Source organism: Haliotis cracherodii, unplaced genomic scaffold (genome assembly GCF_022045235.1).
Source record: "Haliotis cracherodii isolate W230 unplaced genomic scaffold, xgHalCrac1.p SCAF_5, whole genome shotgun sequence".
NCBI lineage: Eukaryota > Metazoa > Mollusca > Gastropoda > Lepetellida > Haliotidae > Haliotis > Haliotis cracherodii.
Genome location: NW_027266308.1, coordinates 30951818 through 30961212, shown reverse-complemented (window position 1 = coordinate 30961212; position 9395 = coordinate 30951818). Strand labels below are relative to the sequence as shown.

The 9395-nt window shown below is 38.0% G+C and overlaps 1 protein-coding gene across 1 annotated transcript in view; it reads right to left on the bottom strand.

Annotated features, from left to right (window-relative positions):
- Positions 1–6469: 6469 nt before the first annotated feature.
- The window catches only part of LOC139442663 (TPR repeat-containing protein DDB_G0287407-like), a 59489-nt gene continuing 56563 nt past the window's right edge, over positions 6470–9395 (bottom strand). The window contains exon 27 of the mRNA XM_071223522.1: positions 6470–7149. The gene's annotated coding sequence lies outside the window, so the exon portion shown is untranslated. The remainder of the gene's footprint in view (positions 7150–9395) is intronic.

Below are 9395 nucleotides of genomic sequence, written 5' to 3'. Positions count from 1 at the left end.
TGTCATCCAAAACAGGATGTAAACAATAATAATGCATAGATGTAAAACATGGATTGCAAAATGAAGCGAAACACGATATTCTGCGTTAATCTCGCGAAGAATAGCCGAAATCAAATCAAATCATTTACATTTTCATTGACAAGGTTTGTTTTCTCCTGATTGTTCACCAGAAGCGGCACTACGCATTTTTTTATTGGACATAATATATTTCATTCCACGGTAACCATGCCGTCGTGGTCTATTTGTAATAGTTCTGTAAAAAGTACGTGTAAATTGGTCCTTTACATACGTGGGCACATGGGAGTTTATGGGTACAGAAACTGCATAGAAAATTAATGCATTTCAAATTTTGTCTAAAATTGTCTGTGACAATTCAGTTTTTGTATATGTGTTTTACTATGAGGCACCGTTTAACTATTTCTTCCTGATTTTATTAGATCAACAATTCATTTAATGATATCACAAAATGAATTATTGATATCACAACTTCGATTATTAGATATAAAATTATTATTGGTATCATTAGTTCGAATTTTAGATATGATAAAATCATTTGTTGATATCCCAAATTCGATTTTTAGATTGCAGACAAGGGGTGTGGGTAATGTAACTTATGATCAGAGTGTCATATCAAGCCTAATTAAACAACATAAATTCTTTAAATCTATTTGTGATAATTCACTTTCGCCAATACAATATATGCAACGTACTTTATGCGCGAGAAGCGCGACAAGACAATATTGTTGATAAGTAACTTAATTATTTACTCTGGTATGACTTTAAAGGTGAATTGATATTTTTGTATGAACCAAGAAGTGAATATTGAAATCACAAATTCGATTGTTTATATCCATAATACATTTCGAATTTTTAATATCTAAAATTAATTTAGTGATATAAAAAATAGAATTTGCGATAACAATAATCAAACTTTTATATAAATAATTCGATTTAGTGATATCTAAACATACATCGGATTTTTTTTATATCTCAGAATTGAATTTGTGATATCAATAAATGAATCACTGATATAATAAAATAGGAAATAAATAGTAAAACTGCGCCTCATAGTTTGACACATTACCTTTATGTTGTTGGTCTTATTTGTAACTGTGTTAATCATATGAGGCATTTTGCATATGCCATGGAGCCAACAGAGACAGTCATATTACAGGGGCCGTAATAACCAGACACCCCCATTGTCTTTGCATGGCCATCGAAATCAGCTCTTGTGGAAAGAAATTGGAGTTACGTCCCTTAGTGCGTCGTCTGCTCGGTCTGTTCAGCAAGCTTCCCCGTGACAATGTCTTCAAAACAAGGTGAAAATGTATTGCATTCACTTGCAAGTAGATACATTTTGCAATTTGATGTTATGGTATATGCTAAAAAGTTTATTACATGTCAGGTTTCACATCATACCCCATAACCCTCGACCCACATATGTGGTGTCTCGGAGTGTTATGATTTTCCATGAATGAATAATACCAAAGGATATGGTGTGTGTGTCACTGTGCTATATACTCAAATGCGCATTATACACAAGAAAACATGGGTCAAGGAAAACTGTACATTGTTATTATCGCTGTGGTATAAGCTATATTTATCCCCCACCTTTGTTGGAAATTCATACAATGTTTATGTCACTGAAGTAAGATAACCACATAATGGCACAAATTAAGTAGCCTTGTATTAACCCTTCACACAGACAGACGGAATCTAATACCCGCGACCTCAGTTGATCAAGCGTTTTCGATGGCCGATTTCTATGGCTTCCGAAACTTCTCTTTTTGTGAAGTCCTGATGTTTGGACTTTGTCAAACTGAATTTGATGGCCGGGGAACTTTTGCTGGTGGTCTGAGAGGGCCGATTTCATCTTCTTTTCGCTATCAAAGATTTAAGTTTTATGCGGGTACGTATTGGGCGGGAGATTTCACAAATGTCACAATTAATCTTATAGATCACTTCCTTTGGGGGTTGCTTGTTCGAGGGAGGGTTACGACCATCAGCTTGGAGGATAACAAATTACTTTTGTGTGTGTGCGTGTGTTTGCGTGCGTGCGCGCACGCTTGTAATATCCAGACAAATGCCAGTTTATAATGCTAGCCCACTGAGATACAATAGCCGTAGTTTAACATGGGTACCCCACTCAGACACTATAATTACTCCAAGCCGACAGTCCTTGTTTTATCCCTTAATGGGAAACATGTGCCATCTTTTGACGTCTTAAATTGTTGTATGACACAGAACGAGAAAGAACCACTGACCTTCCACTCTCCGATACACTGGACCACGGAGGCTGTCGTATCGCCAAAGAACGCAATTTGTGGTAGAAGACATGAATGAAGTAATGAAATACATTGCATCTTAAATATGTAGCAGACTTTTAAGCATTTTGTTCCTCCTGTAAATGCATGTACGGATATTGGAGAACTCCATTAACATGTCAGAAATACACTGTCATTTGTTATTAATGAAACTGTCCATCCAATTTGATTGTCACTCTCTATAACAATCAAAAGTACACTTTCAAGAAAAGCTTGCCCGAGAAACATTTAATTCTATTTTATGCAGCCCAATGTAAAATAAGAAAAAGTAATAACTAAATGAAGAAAAACTAAACTAATTTTAGATTGCTGTTCTTTGTAGTATCTGTTTTGATACATTTCTGTCAAATGGCACTTTTGAATATTTGACAAGAGTGGAAGGTGTTTTTTTCTGAACAGACAGTCGGTTACTTCTCCCTTATGGATGTTATCAGTGAAGGGCCGAATGGCCTTTTAATCAATGGGCGGGTATAATACAAGTATATTTCCTCCTTGAAAACCAAACACCATGTCCCATCTGTCGTTATAGGTGACGGACGAAGATGCTATCCAAGATTGTGCCAACGCTGCAGATTTGGAGTAACCGGAAGTTTGCATTTTATGCCCGATAATTTACAGGCGTGGAGTAGACTGAGAAGACTGCCGTACATGGTGTCTGATCTGGGTTGGTAGAGATCTTGATGTTCCGGTACTTTGAGTAGTTCGTCAATGCTATGAGTATGACCATGCAGTCCGTATCTTCTAGCTTCCTTTGGACCAAGGAGAAAAAGAATATGCAAACATTTCCGTCCATGCATGGATAACGCTTCTACTTTCGGGGTTTGGCACCCGGCTGGCATACACTGTGAGGTTGTTGTTTATGCAAATGGCAAATAAGTGCAGGGGGGATGTATCCCATATTGATGTTATCCAAGCGAATGTCTCCGGATGGAGAGACCACTCTGTCGTCGCTATCCTCCCCAGACAGGATAAACTTTCCTCCAAGATGATGAACTTCCCCGGGGATATGACGAGCTTCCATCATGCAAGGCAAATAAACATATGGTCTCGTTCATTAAACCAACCGACCTGGTTCCCCCTTGTCTCTGGATGCAGGCTTCCACTGTGGTGTTGTTTGTGGCTACAAGGATTGATGATAGGGCTAAGAGGTGCAATCTCTAGGCAATTGATCTGAAGCTCCTTCTCATACAATTGCCATAGCCCAAGTTGTCCATATGGGCCTCCCTATCCTGAGCTGAAGGTGCCCCTTAACAGGTGGTTAATTTGAGAACAATGCCCTTCATGATGTTTTCCCAGCAATCCCACCAAGTGAGATCCTTCAATAATGTTGGCGGGAAAGTTCAAGGCTGTCCAACTTAGGTGACCTTACAGAATTCATCAAAGCTTGAATGGGTCGAAGTTTAAGTCATAAAGGACGACGGGTTCCCAAGTAAATAAGAACATCCATCAATATAGTGTGGTTGAGTCTTTCTGCCACAATGAAGATTAGCTGTTCAGACTTTAGGTAACACAGGATCCTCTCGTGAAGCTGGAACCTGCTGCCAATATGAACTATGTCTTGTACTGGTTTGATTTCAGATTTGGTCGGATGCACTAGAAAATAAAGATATGACAGAAGTTATATCAGGAAGTTGATTCCTGTCCTGTTCATCCAATAGAAAGTCCTCTATTTTACTTACTTACATAGTTTCCATTAAAAGATGGTTGATCTGTACTAGTAACTCAGAGAAACAGTCTCCCACTTCACATTCAGCTGAAGGAGACAGAATCTAAAACCTTTTCATCCCTATGGTTAGAGTCTAAATCCGTAGGGGTAGGCTTGACCCCCCGAGCAATATCCATGTTTGTTGAGAAGGATATGTGGCTGGTTACCGTATGCATGGCGCGTGGTCAGATAGTGTTCAACTCTTGGCCAAGAGGTGAGGTGAAATGGGGTAAAACGTTGCGTCCAAGGTTATTGCACTTATATAGCGACATGCATACATGTGTGTGTGTGTCTGTGTGTGTGTGGCTGCTTGTACTAGTCTGGACGATTGCTGATTTTATAGTGCTACCCCACTGAGTTTAACATGAATAACCCACTCAGACACAGTCTCCTAGCCAACCAGTCTCTGTATTAGCCCCTTAATGCTGAGTACTGCCCCCGTCTTCTTGGTCAAGAATGCAGCTTGTGTTGTTCAGGGGCTGTCATGTATAGCATGTGATCCAGCTGACAGTGGTGAATGGAACCCTAATCAGTAACTATACCAGAGCACAATTGGGTCTCTTGGATAAGAAAGCAGGATGAGGATCTAATGTAATCTGAATTGAATGCTTCTAGGCCCTCCGTGCTGTGCCTGTGATGGTCATGTTTCCTGGTTCCTAACGTCCATGTTATCTGTACAGTGACCATGAAGAGGCTCAGTAGATTTTGGCGCGACTATGGGAGACAACTTTGCAGACAGACGACTTTGCTAATTAGGAGTCTTGTTAGCTTGTTGGAAAGTTTATCTGAATAGAACACAGTTATACACTCAGGAAATATTGAAAGTTGTTTCCAGCAATGCCAAAACAGAACAAAAAAGTTCTTAATTGTGTATTTACTTAGAAAAACATCCACTACATTTTTAAAACAAGTAAAACATGTCATGGATGTGATGTATCATATCAATACAAATTAAGAACACATCAAAACAACCTGATGAAGGCAATTAAATACCATTGTCAAAGGATGTATTTTGTTATTTTACCTGTTTCAGAATATTGAAAATACTTGTCAGAACATGATATAGAATATTTGACACTGACCATTGATGGCGAGTTAATAATCAACAAATTTTTTCATTTAATTTGGTCGGATGTTGAAAAAAATGTTTTTAGTTACCGATAAACTCTCAAATAAATCTAACTGTTTCCATGGACAAAACACATAAAAGTCACAAAAAGGTTCTTATGTATGCAAAAAGTACAATGTAAATTATCAAGTTCAGAAATATATAAATGTCAAGGCACTTATGACATGAACAACAGTGCAAAGTAAGAAGAGATATTTTTAACAGTCACTAGTATAAATGTAATTGAAACATACTTGTAAATAAAGTAATAAGAAATAACAGTGTAAATATAACTTATATTTGTATGTGATAAAAGACTGTATAAAGTAAAGTGTAAAACAATGTAAATATTACAGCATGCATTAATCATTGTTTGAAGTAACACGATAACACCCTTCCCCCCAAAATACATCCCCAATTACAGCAATACTGAAGTGGATGGTATGTAAAGAAACTTCCTCTTGGGTTTGACTTGAGCTCTAATTACATACAGTGAAACCTTTTTTGTCCAGACACATTAATATGGAAACCTCACCTTATGGAACACCCATAGGGGAATCAAAAAACAAATGTAGTATGTTGTAGTCGATCCCCCACCCTCCACACTGAGAGAAGATTTTGACACGTTTGACCCTCTCCTTTAAAAATACTGCATTCACCCTTGACGATTAATGCTCTGAACCCATTTGTTATCTGGACTTTTTAAAATATGAATGATATAATTGGGAATGCTCCTGTCTGGATTCATGAGGTTTCAATGTTTACTGAGAATTCCTGTTTGTCTGGAAATATCACTTTCTTAACAACCCTGCATAGAATGTCTGCTACATTTGTACAAAGGACATTACTGGTAATGTGTTTCAATCTGTGCTGCAAACAGACACTGAGGAATTCTACAACTGTCAATGTTTATTTATTATGCTTTGATGCATACGTGGTATGTTCTATTTTGATATACTACTTTGAAATAATATCTAATTACTATATACCAGCAGCATTTCAGTGCAGAAATATAAATTGATTGACAGGGCAACTTTAGTACAATGTATTACAGTACTTCACAAACTTCAGTTACCTATGCCTGTGTAGCATTTTGTAGGCACTGACATAGTATAAACTGGAAATATTGAACATGAATAATTTTGATTCCTGCATAAACCACACAACTATGTCTAACAGGGACTCGCCTATTCCTCCCAAAACAAATACAACATTATTGCGTAGTACAATACAACACATACAAATAAACAAATGTAACAATCCCTGATTTAATAAGGCCAGACTCTTTTACTTTGTTGTTTTACAAACCTATATGTCCATTAAACAAGGGCTTAAACTGGCCTGGCCTCAGTTTGGTATTAGAGTTTACTGGTCAGTATGTCAAGATGCAGGAGGTACATAATGAACGTGTTTCAATGACTCTCAATCACAAAACAATATCAGATATCAGTAAGCAAAATTGTAAATAAATAACAAAAGTTCAGATTTTTTAAAATGTGTGTTGATTGCTATCTCTTTAATTTATCCTAAATAGTCTAAATCTGAAACTTACAAACTTAACACATTTCAATCTCACATCTTACTGACTTCTTCAAAATGTATGACAAAAGAAATGACCTGAATGGCTGAAATATTCAAAAATTCACTGAGCACAAGATTTGATTGATATCGATAAGGCAGATACCGTATTCTGAACTGTTTCTAAAATAAATAAGGCTAGCATCCTTTTGCAAAAGGAACAGCTCATTAAAGAGACCAATAAAGTTTATGGCTTATTCAAAAGACTATCTCTAAATTGTCTTTAGCAGACTCGCCTGCTGAAAATGTACAGAGCTTCTTCTTCTGTCTGACGACACTTTCATCTCGTGCCTTCCTCTCTGCTTCGGCTGACATTTCTGAATACTCCCCATATCCTCCAGCTTCAGTTCTTATTCAACATTCTCCTTACTGGCTTCTTGAGCATCAGATGACTCTGCCATCAGATTTGACAACTTATTCAACAAGTCCTTTGCCTGAAATCAGAGAGACAAATAGTACAGAGGTACTGAAGTTCTCTTTCCTAAGTTGAAAGAATAGTTAAGACAACAAAAGGCATAATACAAATTGTTAATGAACAAACAACCCTTTTTAACATATACTGGTGGTCTGAAACAAGGGAACAGTCAGAAAGAGAAGCATGTGGTGTCTTTTGTCTGTTTCATATATAGCCAAAAAAAATACCTAGATTATTTAGGAAGCTTTGTTTGTCTGCTGTTCAATGCAACACTACGCATAATTCCTGCTATGTAATGGCTGCCTGTAAATAATCCAGGTTGGATCACTGTTTGATAGTAACAGCATTGTCCAACATTGTCATAAAACAATCACATGTACAGTTACTGTGTCTGATAACCCAATCTATTCATTTGCCTCGTACAACAAGTACTGGTTGCTGGAGACCTGACCTAGTCCGGAATCCCCAAGGAGGTTGTGAACCCACTTATCTTATCAATTCTGAGTCACTTATTTAATTATTTAACTAATTTGTTCTCTTATATTTTCCAACAAAAATATTGGTATTGATATGATGATGAAATCTGAATACACTGGATTGTGTGTGACCAGCACTTGCTTTAACCATCTTGATCCTCAGTGAGGATTCGGGGTTAGAACCTATGCTGGTCGAAAGAGGCGCCTATAATCGGATGGTCAGGGGCAGTGACTTGGTTAAGTTAGCATGTAACCTAACAGTATGCCTCATGTCATGTTCTTTGTCTGGGAACCCATGGAACCCTTACAACCGCAGGAAGGACTAATTACATATAAGGTCAACACAGTTTAATGACCTCAGATGCGTCCTATCATCATGGTGGTGTTTGCCGTCATCTTTGTTAGTTACATCAAAAGTCATATGGTCTCGCGCGCAGTCACAAGGGCACAAATCGTAGATTCGAAATCCAACATCACTCATTGCCACTGTCATGTTCTTTGCCTGGAAACCCATGGATCCCTAGCAACCGCAGGAAGGAGTAACTATGAGTAATGTCAACACAGTTTCATGACTTCAGATGTGTCCTATCATAATGGTGGGGTTTGCCGTCAGCGGCCAAGCATTCTGAGAAAGCAGACAATATGCAACATACATGACGGAACGACTGACTGTTGGAACCAGCACGTGCTTGGGAAAACCCCTTCTATTAATAGTGTACACCACACTACAGCTCATTCACAGTATCAATCACTGGAATGTCTTGATTATAATAATAATAGTTTGATGATGTTACGAGCGCTTCAGCCTGTGGCTATTTCGCACTCGGGGCAGATGGGTCGTATAAAACAATAAATAGTGGGAATATAATAAACGTCCAGCCCAGAAAACTGTAAATGAAGGGGGTTTAAGTAGGAGAGAAGAGGGGTTTGGGATGCAGAGGCAAAGGGATGCCAAATGAGATTGTAAAGTCCTATGTTAGCCAGTGTATAATGGTATAAAGGTGAAAAAGAAACAGAAAAGGAGGAAAAATAAAGGAAATAGAGATCAGTTAAGCTGATATTTTAATATATAATGAGAAAACTAAAGAAATATTAGCAAATAAATAAGTAATGGATATGGGATGGTAACCTAAGCTAATAAACTGGGGCCTAGCGCGGGTGGGTGGGTGTAGGCTAAGTCGCGGTGTGAGTGGCAGTGTCAGTGGAGTCCTTGACCTTGGGCGGGTGGCTGGCTGGCGGAATTTGGAGCGCGGACATCGTAGTAGACAATCCACGCTGAGAATTTGGAGCGAGGACGTCGTAGAAGACAATCCGCGCTGAGAATTTGGATCCCGATCCGAATCTGCAAAGTTGCTAAAGTAATGGAGATTTAGACAGTGAATTTGATTGGGATGGTCAAAAGTTTTGCTATTAAGTTTGTTTCCTCAAGGAAAGTGGCTATTTGTAAGTAGGTGGCTGGGGGGTTGTTTGGTTTAAATAACATGTTGACATTGTTTTTGTAGTTGGGCGGGAGTGAGTTGTATAGTGTTTGTTGTTGTTGTTTATATTTTGTACACGTGTTGAATATGTGATTTATGTCTTCAGTGGTGTTACAGTGGGTGAAGTTTGGGTTTGGATGTCTGTTTTGTTTATGAAGTGTTTCGTTTAAGTTGGTTTGGTTGCTTTGTATTCTGTGTATGATTTTATCTGCTAGAATGGAGTTTGTATAGTTTTTGCATTTTGTGATTGGGGTGGTAAATAGTGTTTTTATCCATTGTGATTTGCATTTTTGTATATTATTCTGGAAACT